Here is a 22,861-nt window from a genome sequence, read left to right on the forward strand (position 1 = left end):
GTTAAGTGGGCATAACAAGGATTAAAATTGCTCATCAATGTAACTCACTAATATTGCATTCGCGCAACAACTTAATTCGCGCAACAACTATAATGATATATATTATATATATATATATATATATATATATATATATATATATATATATATATATATATATATATATATATATATATATATATATATATATATATATATATAATATATATATATATATATATATATATATATATATATATATATATATATATATATATATATATATATATATATATATATATATATATATATATATATAAAATATATATATAATATATATATATATATATATATATATATATATATATATATATATATATATATATAATATATATATATATATATATATATATATATATATATATATATATATATATTATATATGTTATATATTATATATATATATTATATATATATATGTTATATATTATATATATATATATATTTATATATGTGTTATTATATAACAGAACATTGCCTATGGATTGTTCTGCGTACCCGGCTGACTGACCGTATTTCAAACAGTAGGCTGTATGAAAATGTTGTTCAATCCCGCTTTCTAGGGCTATAATGAAACGGAAAGTAGGTCACCCTTGTCTGGGATGGGGGGAAAAATTTAAAGGAAATGGGAACTTTCTGGGAGGGTGTAAAGAGGAGGCGTTGAATAGATTGGGATGGAGAAGGAGTTTGCGTAGCTGTGTTGGCCTCAGAGGGATTGGTGTTGCGGTGAGTTGTTTGTAGTAGTAGTTTACGAGAAACAGTGTATGCGTGTATGTATGTTTAATTTTTTCTTGGAAACGACTAGGCTTACAGCCTATATATATATATATATATATATATATATATATATATATATATATATATATATATATATATATATATATATATATATATATATATATATATATATATATATATATATATATATATATATATATATTTATATATATGGATTGTTCTGCGTACCCGGCTGACTGACCGTATTTCAAACAGTAGGCTGTATGAAAATGTTGTTCAATCCCGCTTTCTAGGGCTATAATGAAAGAAAGGTTGAGATGGCTAGGGCACGTTCTGCGGATGAAGGATGACAGATTGCCGATTATTTTCCATTTCGACCAACTGTCTAGGGCTAAACGGAAAGTAGGTCATCCTTGTCTGGGATGGGGGGAAAAATTTAAAGGAAATGGGAACTTTCTGGGAGGGTGTAAAGAGGAGGCGTTGAATAGATTGGGATTGAGAAGGAGTTTGCGTAGCTGTGTTGGCCTCAGAGGGATTGGTGTTGCGGTGAGTTGTTTGTAGTAGTAGTTTACGAGAAACAGTGTATGCGTGTATGTATGTTTAATTTTTTTCTTGGAAACGACTAGGCTTACAGCCTATATATATATATATATATATATATATATATATATATATATATATGTATATATATATATATATATATATATATATATATATATATATATATATATATATATATATATATATATATATGTATATATATATATATATATATATATATATATATATATATATATATATATATATATATATATATATATATATATATATATATATATATACTACTACTACTACTAATAACTCACTGCAGCACCAAACCGCCTGAGGCCAACACAGCTACGCACGCTCCTCCTCCAACCTAATCTATTTAAAGCCTCCCTCTTTACACCCTCCCAGGAAGTTCCCATTTCCTTTAAATCCTTATTTATGACATCCTCCCAACCCAGACAAGGACGACCTGCTTTCCGTGTAGCCCCAGACGGTTGGCCAAAAAGGACAATCTTCGGTAATCTGTCATCCTTCATCCGTAGAACGTGGCCTAGCCATCTCAACCTTTCTTTCATTATAGCCCCAGAAAGCGGGATTGAACCACACTTTTGTACAACCTACTGTTTGAAATACGGTCAGTCAGCCGGGTACCCAGAACAATCCGTAGGCAATTTCTCTGGAAAACATCTAGTAAATTTTCATCTGCTTTTCGGAGTGTCCATGCTTCAGAGCCATATTTGACCACTGTCATCACTGTAGCTTCCAATATTCTAATCTTGGTTTGTAGGCTTATCTTTCTATTCTTCCAAACTTTTTTTAACTGTGAAAAAACACCCTGAGCTTTAGCTATTCTACTTTTAACATCTTCACTGCTCCCACCATCTTTACTAATAATACTACCAAGGTAACTGAAGCTCCCAACCTGATCAATCTTTTCGTTACCTAAGGTCACCTGTTCATCTTCACTTATTCCTAACCTTAGTGACTTAGTCTTCTTAACATTAATTTTCAAGCCTATTTTAGCACCCTGAACTCGTAAAACCTCTAAAAATTCATTCATTTTGCTCACACTTTCATCTAATATGCTTAAATCATCAGCATAATCTAAGTCCAGGAGCGTTCTTCCTCCCCATTTGATTCCATGGTCTCCAATTGCCTTTCCTGTGCTCCTTAAGACGAAGTCCATCAAAATGATCCATATAAAGGGGGATAGAACACAACCCTGCTTAACTCCTGATTTAATACAAAACCAGTTGCTAACCTCATTTCCTACCTTAACCGCAGCAGTATTATTCTCGTACATAGCGCAAATCACTTTAATGTATTTTTCTGGTATACCATATAACGATAAGACCTTTGTTAACGCTGTTCTATCAACAGAATCGAAAGCTTGCTCATAATCGATAAAACTAAGGACCAAAGGTGTTTGACAACGAAGGGACTTCTCAATTATTAACCTAAGAGTGAAAACAGGGTCGACACATCCTCTACCTTTTCTAAAACCGCATTGTTCTTCCCTTAAAACTTTGTCTACAGCATGTCTCAGTCTAAAAAGTATCATATTACTCAGTAATTTGCTACCTACAGAGACCAGACTAATGCCTCGATAATTCCGACATTCACTCTTGTCACCTTTCTTATACAGTGGTTTAATTAAGGTTTTCCTAAAATCATTGGGTACTTCCCCTTTTTCAAAAATCATGTTCATAATCTTCAGTAGCTTATTCCTAACCTCAGAGCCACCATATTTAAGGAACTCATTAATCATACTATCAGCACCTGGGGCCTTATTATTTTTTAATCCTTCTAGTACTGTCGCTAATTCTTCCTCACTAAACAAATCTTCCTTCACATCCAAGGTATCACAAATTTTTTCATTTTCATCTATATCTTTTCCTCCAACTGTATCTCGGTTTAGCACATTCTCAAAATGTTCCACCCATCTTTCTTTAACTTTTTCCTTATCACTAATTGTGACCCCATTTCTATCTTTAACTGGGACTAGTCCGGATCGGCTACTCCCTTTCAGTTTATTAACATGCCAGTATAATATTTTACTATTATGCCGTCTAGCCGCATCTTCTAGATCCTCAGCAATTTTATCCATCGCCTCCATTTCACATCTCCTTAGTTCATATTTTAATGCTTTCTCCACTTTTTTTACATTCCTTTTGTTTTCATACGACCTATCGCTCAGATAATTCTTATACAAACCCCTTCTACTCTCTATTAAACCTAAAGCTTTTTCACTAATATTCCTAGTTGCTGTCTTAGCACTCTTCCCTAGGACACCATCAGCAACTTCACAAATTGTTTTTCTGAAATTATTCCATCCATCTTCCACATTGTCAAATTTTAAACCCTCAAGTTTAGTACTCAACTGTTCCTGGAATTTTTTTCTCAAATTTTCATCCTGAAGTCTACCAACATCATAACTTTCCGGGAGGGAGTTACTCTTCCGAAATTTCAGCTTTAAATTAACCTTAGACACTACTAGATGGTGATCTTTACTTTTAACATCAATAACGGCACTCCTATACACCCTAGTATCTTGTATTGATCCTGCTAGTCTTCTGTTTACAATAACATAATCAATAAGGTTTGCTGTCTTACCATCACGTGAATACCATGTCAACTTATGGGCCATTTTGTGACCAAACACCGTATTGGTTATAACTAGGTTGTTATACCTACAAAATTGCAAAAGCCTATAGCCATTACTGTTTTCTTTTCCTACACCAAAATTACCTAGGCTAGGATACCATCTATCCCTATTTCTACCAACCTGGGCATTAAAATCTCCTAGCAAAAACACCATATTTCTACCTGGTACCCTGTCTATTTGCTCCTGTAACTGTAAGTAAAATTCATCTGAGTCACTAGTATCTCCATCAGTTGGTTCAATGGGGGCATATACTACTATAACTGATACCCTAAACTTTTTAGTCATAAAATGAGCAATTAGTATTCTATTATTAATACCTTCCCAGCCTAAACAAGACTTAGCAGCTTCCTTATTCATCATGAGCCCTACTCCCTGTCTATGTACCCCATCCTTCCTTCCTGAGTAAACAAATTCTATGTCACCTAATTTCATGCTTCCTACCCCTGGGATATGAGTTTCTGAAACTCCTAATAAATCCAGTTCAAACCGTCTGAATTCGTCAGTCAAAATGTCGATGCGATAGTCATTTTTTAACGTCGTAACATTCCAAGTTCCAATTTTCATGTTCTTTAAATCTTTGAAATTATTTTGGCCTCAAGAAAAGCAGTGATCCCGGATACCAGTGCAGGATGGGGACCAACATATCTTCTCAAATCTACACCGAAGCGCTTAAGCCGGCTTAGAACCGGACAGCAAGAAGTCCCTGGGACCTCCAGTAAGTTGGAGGCTTTGTGCAATCCTGGGCCCATCTTGGTCACCACATGGTTTTCAGCACTTGGCGATGCTCTTCTATCAACAAGAGTCGAAATCCTGCACAGACAGTCCCAAGCCTATTACCTCCGACTCATTATATATTCATGCCTACAAATATTATGCTACTACGGGGAGGCAGCCCATAGTAGATAAATTAGCTAGGAAGAGGTTTTTCAGCCCGAAAACGCCCATCAAAACAAACCAAGCCCAGAAAATTATCCAATAATCAGAATCCCGTACGAGTGCTGTGTTGTTTACTAGGCTATAATTTCCTCGAGGGGCGCCACTCCTCAAGTGGGAAAAATTGACCGCAAGTTTCCCAGTCTTGCAGGTACCCCGAAAGGGTCGAGGCAGCCCTTTACAGAGGCCGTTGTCCATAAATCTGGATCTTACGCCCTGCCGCAGTTGTCCTCCTATAGAGGATCCTCCCACGATGGTGTTCTGCTTCACCATGCAATTTAACCCATTACTGGGAGAAGGTTTGTAACTCATCTGACGCGTGAACACGGCAGTTGGCCCTGCTGAGTGTACATTTGAGGGGCCTTCTTCCTCCTCCACCTGAAATTATGACCCCCAGGGGAGGGTTTCCCAGTTTCTATTATGGGCCCCACTGGGACAAGGTCCTACTTGGCCTAAGCCTCTTATGGAGCTACTCTACCTATCTATAGGGCTTACATATATATTATATATACATATATATATATATATATACATATACACATATATATATATATATATATATATATATATATATATATATATATATATATATATATATATATATATATATACACATATACATACATACATATCTATTCACAGGTGGGACAGAGGGACACAACTACAATGGCGCGTAACTAATATGGCGCGTAACGACTTACACGCACGGGGGGGGCTTAGGGGGGGGGGGGCGAAGCGCCCCCACCAACTAGGTTGTGGGGTGATGCGAAGCGCCACCCCAACAGCTAGTATGTAATAAAAACATGAGAAGACAAAAGTTCTTTACGTAAGCTAATTTATAAGTTACGCATATCTTTTACTTATAAAAAGATTCGTAAAAAATTAAAAGTTCTAGTTGCCTTTTTAATTAACCGAAAATCGGAGGGCAACTAGGCTTCCTCCCCCGCTCTTTTTTCTCAAAATCATTCGATCAAAATTATGAGAAAGCCATTTAGCAAAAAAAAAAATAAATATACTAATTTCGTTTTAATTATTCTTCTTCGGAGAGCCAAAATCAAAACATGCATTGATTCAGAAACGTTCAGAAATTAAATAAAAACAACAAGTTTCTTTTAACGAAAGTAAGGAGCGACACCAAAACCCAAAACGAACAGAAACCACTCCGTATATGAAAGGGGCCGCTCCCTCTCAAAGCCCCGCTCCCCACGCCAAAGTTTTTTACTGTTTTAAAATATAGAGTTAAGAGAAAGAGTCAAACTTTAGCGTAAAGAGCGGGGCTCTGAGAAGGAAAAGTCCCCCCCCCCCACACACGGAGTAATCTCCGCCCGTTCCAAGTCCTAATGTCGCCCCCCACCCCCATTTAAAAAAAACCTGTTTTTCTCATTCAATTCACATGTAATGAATCATGGTTGCAGCGGTAACTGCGACGTGGTAGAGAGCGAACAACAGCTCATAGTAACCACAAGTCAAAAAACGCTTTTTGACAAAAACTGCCTAGTGAAAAAAATTGCCATCTGACTGATTCAGGAATAGTAACTATCATTTCGGTTTGCATTAAAAGTAAAAGTTGATTGCGAAGAGAATATATATATATATATATATATATATATATATATATATATATATATATATATATATATATATATATATATATATATATATATATATATATATATATATATATATATATATATATATATATATATATATATATATATATATATATATATATATATATATATATATATATATATATATATATATATATATATATATATATATATATATATATATATATATATATATATATATATATATATATATATATATATATATATATATATATATATATATATATATATATATATATATATATATATATATATATATATATATATATATATATATATATATATATATATATATATATATATATATATATATATATATATATATATATATATATATATATATATATATATATATATATATATGGGCACCCTTTGATTTTCTGGCCTGAAAAAAAAAACGATCCATATAGGTCTTGAGTTCGACAAAATTCCTTTGGAGCCTTAATTTTGCAAAAGAAAAATCATATGAGTGACATCACATTTATATACACTCGAATGGAAAAATTACATAATCCCCCCCCCCCCAGGACTGGAAAGAAACCCTATCCCAATAGATGAAAACTCCGGTGTCTACCGAATTCCTCTCTCTCGTGGTCTGTGGTATATCGGAAGAACTGATCAACGACTTACTGATAGATTAACTCAGCACTCTACTTCAATTAATAACATCCTTAAAAAGCGGAAAAACAGAAAATTTTGATTCTGCCCTCTCAGAACACATAATTAAAAATCCAGACCATATTTCGCATGACAAAGGTATTGTCCAGCACTACAGAGAAGCTGTTGATATTTATAAATACCGACATTTAGGTCTAGCTTTGAACAGAGATTCAGGTGATATAAGAATAAATGAGTCGTATTTCGGTTTTCTCAAAAGAGAAGTGGATACTTTAGTAATCCCTAAAATAAAAATTAAACCAATTCCCCAATCACATATTCAAATACATCATCAACCCCTTAGTTCTCAATGGGTATCCGCAAGAAATGCAGTGTTTAAAATGAGAAATCAGGTGACCTAGTTCTCCAATTTATTCAATTGCTGCTTCGTTTGTTTGAGTGAATGAATTTTTTCTTTTATTTCTCAGCTGTTCGTTAGTATCCGTCGTGGGCAGTTCAGATTTGTTTTGATTTTGTGCAAATCGCAGATATTGGCAAATAAGTCACTTTATTGTTTGTTAGGTATTTGATTTTAATTCTTTTAATTGTGTTGCGAGAGCAATACTTTGGTTTTGTCGTGTTTCTTTTTTCCTAGCACCCCGATTTCAGCTAATTCCTAGAAAGTGGTAAGGGTCTAACCTCTGCGGTTTTTTACGGAAAGCGTGGACCTTAGGCCGGATTGATAAATATGACTTTGCATGTTGGAAAGCTTCGTAGAACTCTTGCCTGGGGCCAAAAGGATGGTTTTTGCTTGTGTTTCTGCCCATTTCTGTTTGTGATTACATAAGAAAAAACAAGTTTTTTTAATTGTAAGTAAGGAGCGACATTAAAACTTAAAACGAACAGAAAATATTCGAATATGAAAGGTGCTCTTCCCTCCGCAATGCCTCGCTCTTTACGCTAAAGTTTGACTCTGTCACAACTCTTGTTTTTAAAACTAAAACTAAACGAAAACTAAAGTAAATTAAAACGAAATTTGCATATTAATTTTTTTTTTTATGCTGAATGGGTTTCTCATAGTTTTGATCGGAAGATTTTGATAAAAAATGATTTGGGGAGGAGGGATAGTTGCCCTCCAATTTTTGGTTACTTAAAAATGCAACTAGATTTTTATATTTTTTGTACGATCATTTTTGTTGGTAATAATCATACGTACCTTACGAATTAACTTACGTAACGAACGTCCATATTTGTATATGAGGGCGTTTGCTCCCTCGTCAATACCTTGCTCTTTACATTAAAGCTTGAGTTTTATCCCAAATCTTTAAGAATTACCCCTGAATCACAAAGGCCGTAGAATAAATAGTTGAAATTTCTAAAAATACTCTAGCGTAAAGAGCAAGGTATTGTGGAGGAGACGAACCACGTTATATGCGTATTATCTTCTGTTTGTTTAAAGTTTTAATCTTACTCATTACTTCCAAGTGAAAAAATTTTATTTTCTCATTGTGTATTTTTTTTTAATAATGCTAGAAAATCCCGCGCCCCCTTCATAGAAATTCTCTTCCCTCATGATAAATTTCCTCCGTTGAAAAATCCTCCCACGTAACCCCCTCCTCCCGACCCACCCCCACCCCAACGTGGAAAAGTCCCCCTGAAACCTTCTGTACACTTCATAATAACTATTACTATATGTAAACAATGGTCAAAGTTTGTAACTTGCAGCCCCTCCCCCGGGGACTGTGGGGGATTAAGTCGTCCCTAAAGACATAGTTATTAGGTTTTCGACTAAGCTGAAAAGAATGGCTATCTCAAAATTTTGATCCGGTGACTTTGAGGAGAAATGTTTGTGGGAGGGGGCCTAGGTGCCCTTCAATTTTTGTTCAATCAAAAAGGGCACTAGAAATTTTAATCTCCGTTTGAATGAGCCCTCTCGTGATATTCTAGGATCACTGGGTCGATACGATCACCCCCGAGAAAAAAAACAACAAAAAACAAATAAACAAGCATCCGTGATCTTTCTTCTGGTAAAAAATACAAAATTCCACATTTTTGTAATTAGGAGCTTGAAACTTTTGCAGTAAGGTTCTCTTGTACGCTGAATCTGACGGTGTGATTTTCGTTAAGATTCTATGACTTTTAGGGGGCATTTCCCCTGTTTTTCTAAAATAAGGCAAATTTTCTAAGACTCGTAACTTTTGATGGGTAAGACTAAACTTGATGAAACTTGTATATTTGAAATCAGCATTAAAATATTATTTTTGATATCAAAATTCTGTTTTTTTCGAGTTTCGGTTACTATTGAGCTGGGTCGCTCCTTACTACAGTTCGTATCAGATGTGCCTTTTAAACTTTAATGTTCTCTCATTGCTAAAGAAATTAGAGTTTATCCTTTGCTTCTTTCTTGGCCTACGATAAAAAATTCAACTTTCAAACTAAGACAGATAGATTTTTTTCCGACGGCAGTCGATAGCTCTTAATGAGCTGATCGAAGTATGTGTCATCCATTTTTTGTTAGAAAAATTCCTTCATGAGAAATGTCAGTTCACAACTTCAGTAGTAAGGTACACGCTGAAACCAAAAATAGGCTGATACCAATTGTGAGACATTTAGGGGAGTTTTAAGCAACAGTCGGCTGCTAGCTCATAATCATCTTTGGAAATAAGGGGTTTGCGACTTTTGCTAGTTGGTGTACCTATCATCTGTTGCCGATGTATTTGATGGTAAGACCAATTTGGTTCCAGTGGTAAGACATGTAGGGAACTTGTAAGTAATAATCGGCTGTTAGGCTACAATCATCTTCAGCGATGAGGGGCTTGCAACTTTTGTGAGTTGATGCTCCTAGTATTTATTGTAAGATCCTTACAGATTAACAACTTCTGTGCTTAATAGAAGCAAGGAAACAAAACCAAAGTGTTGCTATCGCAACACTTTACTCAGAGAAGCTGAACAAAGGTTGCCGCAACATGCAACGTAGATCTAACTTTTGTCTTTTATTGAATTCTATTTAATTTTTTGGCAGTTTTTTTCATTGGATTTGTTGTAATTTCCGCGCTTGTATTTTGGTTTTTGTTTTTTCCTTGATTATATTGTTTTGTTCGCGCTGAAGAAGAGAGGTGGTTGTTCTCTCAAAATACTCGCTTTCTGTGTTTTCTTCAGTATTTTCGTTTGGCCTTTAAAAACCACATTTTTGATCGTTTTCTTTCTTTATGTTATCGTTTTTAGTATCTCTGACGCATGCAAAATCACATAAGATGACGAACTATTGACTACATTCACCCAAATAATACTGCCCAGCCTTCTTATTTGGTAGAAAGATTGATCCAGTCATTACAGATTTTTTTAGCTATATGCAAGTTATCATCAGAAAAAAAATATGATTTGAAAAGGAAATAAATGAAAAACATAGAGATGGGTGATGTAAAAAAAAAAAACGAAAAAAGTAAAATGCAGCAGTTTTGTTGAAATAAATGTGAAAGGACACTTTGAATAGTTGTAGTGGTATACCCTAAGTAGATCAAATTTATGTTGTTTTTTAAAAAAGAAAAGTAAAGGTATGTTTCTCCTCTAAATTATATTTATTTATTAAACTTAAGGCCAACTAGGGCACTTACAAAAAAAGAAAAAAAAATAGAATAAAAACAGATAAATCAATAACACACAAAAAGCAATCAGCAAAAAAAAAAAAACAATTCATTCAAATAACAGTGGTACATTTAAACATGCCAAAATTGTTGTGTGTAAATCACACTGAATCTGGTCAGCCAAAGTGGCAGAGAGAGATGAAAAAGCGGCTCAGAAAGCACCAAAATGAGGGGATTATCCGAAGCAAGTATCCTTGTCTGGATAGAAAGAGAAGATTTTCTACGCAGCTCAGGAAAAGATGGGAGACCACTACCAACAAACATTCCAGATGTACTACAATTCAAAGGAAGATTAAGAAGTCACCGTAAAGATTTGTTATAAAATACCCGAAGAGAATTCTCACACTTAACAGACAGAGATTGTACAAAAGCTAGACCGTACAGCGGAGTGCAGTAAGCTCTGAAAAGAAAGCATCTTAAAGAAGGGTTGCAACTCCCGAACTTACGAATGAGCAAGTTAGCCCTGCCGCACAGCGAACGTGAAAGTGCCTTAACATGAAGCTCATCACTCAAAGTTGGAACCACCGTGAATCCAAGATATTTGAAGGATCCAACAAAAGATAATGACACTCCAGAAAGCCAAGCCATAGGGATATGTTTCAAAGGAGTTCCCCGGTGAATAAACGCCATACACTGAGTCTTAGCCGTGTAGAACACGATATCATTGGCTGAAGCAAACTCATCACATATTGAAAATAAATGGTTAAGTGCAGCCACTGTAGGAGCTAAAATAACCAGGTCATCAGCATAACTCAGGTTATTGAAGCAAACACCACCAATGAAACAGCCAACCCCAGTTTTTGCCAAATGCAGGTTAAGATCGTCCACATAAAGGTTATACAGCAACAGCGAGAGGACCCCACCTTGCCGCACACCATTCAAAACAGGGAAACACTCACTGAAATAACCACTCCATTTGATTTTGAAATGCTGCACTTCAAAACAGTATTGAAGAGTTCCAATGATACGACGGTCATCTCGTTTAATGTCTATTTTGGCAAGGAGCTTTTCAAGGTTCACTCGGTCGAAAGCCGCCTTTGCATCAACGAAGCATGCAAACACAGGACTAGAAAAAATCCAAAAGTATTGCACTACAGATTTAAGGATAAACACACAGAACTCCGTCGAAGATCCTTCTTTGAACCTAAATTGATAATACGATGAATCAATCTGGGGTGATATCAAAGAGTATAGACATTTTTCAAAAAGTTTTGAGATGGCAGCCGCTAAAGCAATCGGTCTGTAATTGCTGAACGATGCCATATCCCCGACATTCGACTTCGGAATAGGAACCGTGCAAACCTCAGTAAGGGAATCTGGGACATAGTAGTCGTTAAGAAAACCATTGAAGAGCAGTGTCAACAAACAAATCAGGGATGGGCCACCATGCTTAATGCGATTTCCGTCACTCCATCAAGTCCACCAGACTTGCTGCCCTAAAGCCCATACAACGACCGCGCCACAGACTCTGCCGTTATCAGCTGTTTAACATGATCAGTCCAAGGTTTGGAGAAGGACCTTGCCCTTGCTGCTTTGAGATCCGAAGCCACTGACGAGGAAACAGCACTGTAATGATCCCTCCATAACTCAGCAATGTCTTTGGGACCAGTCGCTGAACCGACTCTGTTCGACATTTTTTGTGGACCAGCACTCTTAGAACTAGCAACATTTTTCCAAAAATCACGGAGATTAAGTGAACCCAAACTACTGGCTAGAGCTGAAGTCCTCAAACTCTCCATATTCTTTTTGCACCACCGAAGGGCACTCTGGAACCTACTGCGAAGAATTCTCCTCGTAGAATCGAGCCCACCTCCAAGAGGTCTGCATTAGCAACCCACAAAAGCAAGGCATTTGTCGCAGCTACATAATGAGGGCAAACGTGAGTATTCCAACCAGGAATAACATTTAGCCCCAACCTTTTCCTGTTAGTACTACCCGGACAAAGAGGAAGAGTATGACACGCACTAACAATAAGAATCGAAATCAGTGTATAATAAAGAGCCCCTAACCCATTAGTATGAGAAGGATTAGTACAGTAAGGGAGAGTACAATGGTAAATAGTAGTTATATCCAGAGCAAGGATAGGCCTCTCAACCTCCACACCATAGGCCACAAGCTGAGACGCACTCGCATCTTCTCAGTCCACAGCAGGCGGACCAGAAGGTGACGGATCTGCACACAACGAATCTGCAGCACGAATAGCACAAGATAATTGAAACAAAAGAGGGAAATAGTCTGAACCAAAAATCATATCTTACAGAAATAGACATGACAGTACTACTAAAAGAACTTGAACACACCACGGGATCAATCCATGACGTATGGCCTGACGGGATCAAATATGTAAAAGACGATGGCTCTAGAGCCACTTCATCACAACAAACCGAATCATTTTCACCTATTACAGCCTTCAGCTCACGGTTGAAAATAGTTTCTGTACTGTAATTAGGATTAAAATCACCCAGGGAACAAATATAAGTATATTTATCAGATAAAAACGATACTAGCTTGTCTAAGTACAGGGAGAATTCACACAAATTCTCACTTGAGCATACTGGCATATAAACATTAATAAAAAGGTATTCCTGATCATCACAACGGAGGCAGACTGGCTGCAGCCTCTCATCTGAGGGGAATGGAAAAGATATTGGGTGGGAGTAAGCTTTTCTACAAAGAATAGCTAACCCACCTCTCGGCCTCCCTCTCAAAAGGCCATCACCTGCTTTCGTAGCATTCACTGCAAGAGAAACAAAATCCCCACTTAAACCCTCCAAAAAGCATTATCATAATCAATTAATATGGTTTTCTGTAGAAAAATTAAGTCAGACTCTCCACAAAGAGCTTTCACTGCACCTGCATTATGCTTCACCGAGTGATAGTTATATGATGCTATACGTAGTTTCTCACCCATCTATGTAAGTTTGACCTTCGGAAGGCGTGGGCTCACTAGTGGGCACTTTAGGCTTAGGTTCATAATAAGTCCTAACAAAGATACCGGCAGGCCAGAACTCAAGTAAAACCACTTTCGCACGTAGCGCAGCCGACACAACGAGCTTGAACGAAGCACTGTTGGGACTGGCCGTCACAATTTTTGAGCAAGATACTGGACACTTCAGCTTCTTTGAAATAAAATTGGCAACAGTGTCCTCAGTAGTTTCGGGAGCAAATTTACTAACAAAGAGCTTTGATACCTTAGTTTGTTGAACTGACTTCATATCAGGAATCACAGACTTGATATTAGCTCCCACAGTGTGTCTGGGACCTTGAAGACCATGTGAAAGAAAACCACGACCTCCAGCTGCCTGAGCCGTTTTAACCTTATGTGTGTTAGCAGGTTTCGCTGTAGCACTGGCATAGGCTCCAGCTTCAATTTGACTCTTGGTACCAGTCGCTGGCCTAGAAAAAAGAATCACGGAGCCACTACTCACTCTATTAATAGGAACAGGTGCTTACTCATTAGCACTATCCGTTAAAACAGCATCATTGGGTTGCACCAGGATGGGAACCTCAGATATCTTCGATAACTTAGTTGCGGGCGTCATCTGTTGCTTAGCAATAATTGGACGGAGTGTGGATTTGATCTAATCAAGTTCAGGTTTTAAGCTTGATACTTCCGATGACGCAATATCCTGAACAAACAAATTAAGCTGCTCTAACTCGGTTTTCAAAGAACTCTATGAGCTCATAATACTCGCAAGATCAAAGTGCGAGAGTGACAAAGAGGGGAGTTGCAGCAAATTATGCGCCATAAATGTCCGAAGTAATTTTCTATCAACTTGTAAGAGGATAGAAAAAATTTCACAAAGTACAGGGCTTTTTGTAGATTGGCCCGATCGGGTTTTTACAAAGTCTGGAAATTCCTTCATCAGAGACGTGATCACTTCACTGGGATGTAAGCAACTAGGTTTTCTTTTGCTCTGTTGATTTTCTCCACCGAGTAAAAATCTGCACAAAGCTTAATTAGGAGATCCTTAGAAGTCCCAGAGTCTATCCGGGTGATAAAAAAACTAAGCAGATCATTAATAACGATTTTTGTCGACATCCTTACTATCAAAGGCAAAAAAAATGAAGACTTACTTGCAAAGGGGGCTAAAGAAACCCCTGCGAAAAAATATAATCCAAATTCAAGTTCAAATTCTTCAGCGCCACGGTATATCACAGCACAAATGAGATGCTAGCTCAAACAGCTAACATCCGATTAAATCAGTTTTAAAATAATCCTTTACAAAGTAACTGAATTCGTTATTTTCAGTGTGATATAATGTCCGTGCAATATCTTCAATGTGTAGGTCAGTAAATATAAGTAGGGATTATACGTCACTATAATCCCTATTGCGAAATTTTTTGTTTCTTCACATAAAACTTACTGAATTAATAATGCCCAAGCAGTATCCGATTTAGATGTTGACGCTTGACAAGGAAGGGGGAAAAAGGGGCAATAGATAAAGTAATTGCATACTACTCTGAGAGTAAGGAAGAATATATGGCATATCTGGTTCTGAAGGGCTTACAAAACGATGACCTCGAAAAATTTAAAGAAAACGCAAAACACAAAAGTCAGCTCACGTGAAAAACAGTTGTTTTATTTATCTTTGCTGAGGACCTTAGGTATGAAGCTACCGTTTATGAAGCATCAGTAATGCCGTCCTGTTTATGCACTATCTACCGTTTAGTTACTAATATTTAATAAGGTCTGAACCCATATGTTATTATTAGTACTCATTACGATGAAAGGGTAACCAGGGTTATCACTTCACTCCTGAAACTGACTATCATACCGGCTAAAATGTACTGTACGAATTATAGTACAGACGAAAAAAGTACTGCTGTCAGAGATTGTTTCGAACCCTTGTGTTTAACTATTAACTATGATGAAAACATTCTAGTTAAAAGAAATAAAGTTGGGCCTCCGTGGAAAATCTGTGAGCCACGTGGTTGGGCACATGCGTTCTGCCCTGTCTCCATCCTCCGACAGGTATGTGACTAATATGCACCTAACTGTAAAGTTGGACCTTCCCTCAAACTGCCTACTCAAAGTACCAAGTGCGTTAATGTACTGGGGCTACTGACGTCCTGGGGAACCATTCGTTAACCAAATTCTCAAGAAATATCTCCATCCTCTGACAGGTATGTGACTAATGTGCACCTAACTGTAAAGTTGGACCTTCCCTCAAACTGCCTACTCAAAGTACCAAGTGCGTCAATGTACTAGGGCTACTGACGGCCTGGGGAACCATTCGTTAACCAAATCCTCAAGAAATATCATGAAAAAATGTTGGACCAGAAATGGTTTCTTTTTTTAATCATGCTGCGTCGTTTCCGGTAGGCGACCCACACCAGGGACTTTAATGAAAAATCAGCAAGCTGGTTCTCCGTCAATTTTGTCAGTGAAGCTGCTTAAAGAAAGCCTGAGGCCGGAGTGTATGTTCCGTGAAGTTGTAACGTTAAGTAGGCTTTCACAGCCACCTAATTCCATTGTTATGATTTCAATGTTTATATGCCTAACGGAATGGCCGGGGCAAAATGTTCATTGACAACGCAATCACTGGCAAGAAGTGTCATTTCAACAGTTTTGAATCCAGTGACTGACTATGCGTTGGATTCATCATATCGGGAAAGGCTCAGTAAGCTGTACTCAAATGGTAGCCGATATAAAACTTCATTATGTGGATCAGGACACTTCGGCATCCCTTCTTTATAATATTCGTAATTGCTTATCCTCGTATTTATTTCCTAAGCCGTAGAAAGACATTTTACGACCAGCCGCAGGATACAATTGATAGGTACCCAAAACAAGATCAGCTACCGTTTGTATGAAAGTTTAATGCCAATATTTGTCCCCGACTTTGCCCTTCGGGACATGCTACTATTGGACCGGACGGACATGGTACTAGATGTTCTATTGCCATGCGCCTTCTTTTGTCCGCAACAACTCGCAATATCCTCTTTGTTTTTGCACAGTGTAAACCCATTTGCTTTTTTCGATCTTGGTATTAAATTTGCAGATTTATTTCTTCGTTCGTTTCTTCTTTTCATTAATTTTTAGCTTTAAATTAAAAATTAAACGAAAAGATTATATTTAAATTAAAAACTTTTCCGAATATGTAGATCGTAAAGCGAAGAAAAAAGTTATCAGATGATTGCAGAGAAAAAACTCCAGAGAAAAAATATAATTAATTCTATTTATCCTACTAAATAGTACAAATGACAAAATAAAACAAACATATCCTAGTTCAGAAAGTAAACTTCTTAGGAATTAACTAAGGTTTCACTCGGGTACCCAGTGATAAATTTCGGAAGGAGATGGATTGAAGGGTTTTAGTACTGGTTGAAAAGGATAAACAAAGTTTTTAGAATATAAGGTACATTCTTTATTGAGACAACACTGTAAATATGTAATTATGAAATAAAACCAGGCCTTTTTTTATTGTGGGCTAGTTTATCCAAGACATCTTCTGCATTTACTGGAAGATCCCTGCTTATGGATAATATGGCCAATCCATTAAGCCGTTCCTGACCCGAGGTACTCCTGGCATAAGATTTCATCCTTCTCATGGTAGAAAAAGAACGCTCGCGCTTAGCCATAGTGACGGGAATCGTAGCACCAAACTTTAAAAATCGATACAGAGTGGAAAAAGGTTCTTATAACATTTGTTTAAGCACGTCATGAAGTATTTTGATGCCAGGTCTCACGACTGTATCCACATTCTCCTCCACTGAACTAACTCGGCTTGCAAGCTTCCCCTATATCTGTCTGCACTAAGGTACCAAAAATTAGTTAGAGTATATAATTTAGTCAGAGTATAAAAATTAGAAATTAGTCACAGTTTATATCCTTTGTTTTTTCTTCGCCGAGGGAAATACAGTGCTCAGGAAGTAGGTACTGCAGTGACTCCACCAACTTTCTGTGACTAAGGAATCTCTGATGGAGCTTCTCCAGAAAGTCGTCCATAAATGAGATAAACACAGAAACTCGGCAATACGTTTTGGGATCCTATTCACTGTTCTGTAATTATCCCTATGCGTTTGTTTTGGAGCTCATTTGGCCACTCTAATCCTGATTTCAGCATCTTGGCCCAGCTCAGTTACTTCAGTAAAAAGTGGATGAAACGTAGCTTCACTCGTCTCTCTCATGTCTCTAACTTCGCTCTTAAGATCGTCAACGTCTTCGAGAAAGCATACAAGATGTATAGTTTCTGACTGCAAAGATGTTGACAAATTTTGTGACAGACTAAAAGCTTTACTGACAGTAACCGAAACTGCAACAAAACTGGATCTCTCAATAGCAGATAGCAAAGAATAAGCTTTGCTTGAAGATTCAGAATCTGAATCAGGATGTTCTCGAATTCCCCTCATAGTCTTACAGATAGTAATGAATATCTCTTTAAAAGAAAGGATTGCTTTTAAGTGCTCCACCCATCCAGTCTCGCAAAATTTGTTCAATCCTATTCTTTTTGTCCCTGTGATAGGATTACTCTCCCGAATAGTTAGTTTGAAAATTAAAAAGTGTTTAGGTGAAGTTCTAAAGAAATCAATGACTTCTTTCAAAGTCCCTACACTATTTCTTATAACAGGTATGTTGTAAAAATGACACAGGGCTAAGTTCAAGGAGTGACTTGGACAGTGAACATAGACTGCATGGGGAAAACATTCACAGATTATAGCAGCACAACCTTGAAACTGATGGCTGATCATAAATGAAGCTCCGCTGTAACCTTGCCCCTTCAGTATTTTAATTGATTTTCGTTTCACCTAAGGTTTGTATCAACCAACTAGGGTCTGCTATCAACCAACTTAATTTGTGTATTGACATGATGGGCGATTAATTAACAAACAGGGGCGTAGAATTCTGTTATGACTGTACGTGGCTTACTTGACGGCAACCTGGCATTTTGTATTTTCATAAAACAAAAATTTTCGTCTGAAGATTATCACGCATTACCTACTTGTTGTGCATACATTATTTTGTATCAATGGGATTAAAACCCATAATGAATTTGGTTGGTTTTTAAGACAGTTTCGTTATAAAATAAATAATTCACTCGTTTCTTATCCTTGTCTAAATAAGATTTGTGACTTACATTATCTTTTCGTATTAGTCAAGATCTATAATAATGTTGACCCTACAGGACAAATTTCCCAAATTTTAGGGGGGATGTATCCCCTTTATCTTCCCATGAGTTCACCCCTGGTCATCAGGTATCAACCAGGAGGGATTGTTTTATCTTGAATAAACTTAGTTAATAGTAACATTTAACCTCTTAGACAGTTAGAGTCCAGAGTATAGACTATCTGAGAATATTTGACTTCTGTGAAGAAAAAAGGTGGAGGGTCTCGCAAGTTTTTTTCATAGGGCCTTTCTACCGGATAGTTCCCCCACCGGAAAGATATGACATTTTTCAATCAAATTTGATACCTAATCGGACTTCATCGGGAGGGATTGTGTGTGTTGGGGTTGTTGAATGTCTTTTGCAGATGCTTAATCACTAGGCGTACTGGAGGAATTCCTTTCGTTAGGATTTTAGTAGGGAAGAAAGGGTTCTCAGTTTAGAATTGCGATTCCTTATTTAAGTTTTTCATTCAATATCCCTGATTCTTTCCCCTTTTTTCTAGTTGTCCAGTTGTTTCAATAATTGGTTCTATCTCCTCTACCGGTTTTGAACTCTCTGTTTCTTTTATTGAATGTATCTTTTTCTTCTTTTCGTGACTCTTCAATATTTTTATTTTGAATGTTTGCATACTCGTTTTTTTATCATTCTATCTCTTATTTTTTTTTCATCCATTTTGTATTTTCTTTTTTATGGCTACTTGGTTCTCTACTGATGCATCTTTACACTCACCATTTGAATTCCGCATAGGATTTTGGAAAAAATATCGGCATGTTTACGAAATTCTATCCAAAAGCAAGACACATTTTAATGCGATCAAATTTTTTTTTTTTCAACCTTGACACAAAGATTTTTACTGTATTACTAAAAACATGTTTTTTTCAACTGAAAGTAGGGAGAACCGTTAAAATAGAAAACTGACAGAAACTATATGATGGGGCTGCTCCTTCGTCAACCTTCGCACTGTATGCTAAAGTCTTAATTTTTTTTTTTCAAATTCAACGGAACTTGTGTTTGAGCAATCTTTCTTATAAAATTATGACAGAGAGTCAAACTTTAGCGCAAAGAGTTTAAGCTGAGGAAAGGGCAGCCCCATTCTTGTACAGAACCATTTCTTCTCAAAAGTGTTAACATTGCTCCTTACTTTCAGCTGAAAAATGTTTTTTTTTGTTAAATCTAATTGCTGATTTTTTTCAAATCGTGCCAGGATACCCCCCTCCTGGTGTTAAATTCTTGCTTCTTCTGTACCTCGACACCGTTCTGACTGACGACTAAGCCTTGTTTTTCGCGTCGTTAGGTTCGATTCGAAATAAAATATGCTTCCTTTTTCATTCTTTTTTAGAAGTCACTTCATTAGCCTCAAAAAGAGATTTATGATCTGTCTAGACATATACTGCGTGGAAATTTGCCATGCCCTTCGTTTTGCTGCTAATCAATCTTTTTCTTTGCAAAGATTCCGTAAAGGATTCTTGGAATATCGTTAAACTTGAATCTTGTAACTTCATGTAGTCAATCATATCCTAGTTATGAATATGGAAAGAATAAGGACGTCTAAACCCTCGTCATGTGAATGGCATACGGATTTCCACGAAGTGAAACTTTTCCAAGGTTGGAAAAATCTAATCGACCGCTATTCTACCCTTGCAGAACAAGATCGACATATAGTCTTTGGGTTTTTATCTCATTTGACAATTACCTCTTCATCCCCATCACCAGCTGATATCCCAGAAGATGTTCTATATGAATTATTTATCTCCATAAAGCGGGCCCTCAAGATAACCCGTCCAACTTTTGACCCATCTCAATTCTCTCAGTGTTCTCCAAAGTCTTTAAAAAACCCAAGACTAACTTTACTCTTTCTCGAAATGAAAGGATTCCTATACCAACGGCAATTCGGATTCAGACCAGGAAATTCAACAGAAGATACGCTGGCGTCACTGAGCTTATTTGTGAACAAAACACTTGACCTGGGACTTGTGCCAGCTGCTATCTTTCTTGACATTAAAAAGTGCCAGACAGTATAGATCATCGAATTATACTCCGTAAATTAAATTACATCTGAGTTAGAGGAGAGGTAGTGAAATGTTTCCAATCCTACCTTAGCAACCGGTGCATTTACATAGGAGAAGATCCTTTGAATGATATCGTGGTTAACTCCACAGTGCTGCAAGGATTAATCCTGGGTCCTTTGTTATTTCTATTTTACGTGAATGACCTAAGTCGTTTTTTAAACCCAAATTTTGGGAGTTCAGGGAGCTGCAAACTATGTGTGGTGAAGACGCTTCCAATGATGACAGTGACTCTGATGGACTGGTGGCATTTGTAGATGACACTACAATGGCCTCGTGTGATACTAGCATGTTACCACTCCAGAGTAAACTACAAGTCATCTTGGAAGAAACTTAAATATAAATGAATCTAAATTGACTTGTAATTAATGTTGAAAAATCGTGTTTTCTCTTTTTTTCAAGGATTAGAACTCATCATCCAAAAATAACTGGAATTATGACTTCTCAAGGACCGATTAGGCGACCAGAAACGGGTTTTGCTTGGTATCTAGGTTTACTTCGGGACACTTCTCCTTTTTACACCACATCAGGCTGTAGACCTAAAGCTCTTCAGCAATCTTGGCATTATCTGGAAACTGAAGCACATATTTCCCCCAAAAAAACCCATCTCTAAGATTGTGCGACAATTTGGCAGTCAACGCTTAAATCGCGCTTGAAGAGACTTGATTCAATCCATAGATGTGCACTTAGGATAATTAGAAGTATAGATGACTGTCTCTCTCTTGGTTCACTCTACCGTCTGTCATGCTCAGTGTTTGTTTTTAGGTTCTTCTCTGTGTCACTCCCATCTCCTTCCGCAATCTCTTTAGGTTGACATCGGACCAACATGATTAAAACACCTGATCTGCTTTCGACATTCGGGTGAGACGAACACCAACGCTCAGATTTTTCCCCAGATGTGACTTGTTGTATAGAGTGGAACATGCTTTTGCAAGAGCTGAGATGTAAGAGCTCCCTTAGGTCCTTCAAAAATAATCTAAAGAAATATTTAGTGAAAAGTCAAATACTTAGAAGTTAATTTGGATCAAAACAAGTTTAGTAGCTAACATTATTTTTAATTTATTATTGTTAATTAGGTGAAGTGATTGTGCTTCCGGGGAGGGAGGGAGGAATCCGATAGTTAATGTAATAATAAGTAGTTGTGGAGGAGGCGTGTAGTTGTCTTGGGAGTGAAGTGAGAATCTTCGGCATGATAGTGACGAATTTGTATGTATGGGTCTCAACGTCGAATGTGTGACAGTGCTGTGTCTTTTATGTTATTTTATTTCGTTGTCTTTTTGAAATAAATTTAATTGAACTTGAACTTGAGAAATGGTATGATTATTATTAATTGGAATTCTCTGCCCCTGATACCTTCATTGAGTGATCCTACAAGGCTGCCTTGGATCAGTTTCAGTCTTTTCATGCAGATGAAGATCTTATCGTTAGTGCCTGTTCTGTCGAAGATGCTACCCGTTAAATTAAATGGACATTTTCATCTAGTGCTGACCTAGTCAGTGTGATCAATCCGAAACATGGAGGTGAACATTTCACGTAGCATCTTTCTCTGTTTATGCAAATGATTTTCACCCTGGGGATTGTACCTTCTTCTTTCTGCATTGGAGGCCTGATTCCCATTTCTAAAAATGGAAAATCCAAAACTCAGTACACATCATTTTACCCAATAACTGTAGCTACAACATTGTTCAGGCTCTTCAATTTACTGTTTATATATGAACAGGGAAAAGTGTCGTTCACTTCTTTACACCAATTCGGCTTCTAACAATGGACGGGATGTACTGGAGCCGTGACCGTTTTGATAATGTCTCGACTGATGCCAAATCTTTTAGGGAGAGCCTTGCCTAGGCCGGAATTGACAGTAAACGCCCAGTCGACTCTCTATTCAATG

The 22,861-nt window shown here is 36.9% G+C and overlaps 1 protein-coding gene across 2 annotated transcripts in view; it reads left to right on the forward strand.

The window, feature by feature from the left end:
- The window catches only part of LOC136034350 (syntenin-1-like), a 151,002-nt gene that overhangs the window by 14,652 nt on the left and 113,489 nt on the right, over window positions 1-22,861 (forward strand). The gene's annotated exons all lie outside the window — the stretch shown is intronic.

This window comes from Artemia franciscana, chromosome 13, assembly GCF_032884065.1.
Source record: "Artemia franciscana chromosome 13, ASM3288406v1, whole genome shotgun sequence".
In the NCBI taxonomy this organism is placed as follows: Eukaryota; Metazoa; Arthropoda; class Branchiopoda; order Anostraca; family Artemiidae; genus Artemia; species Artemia franciscana.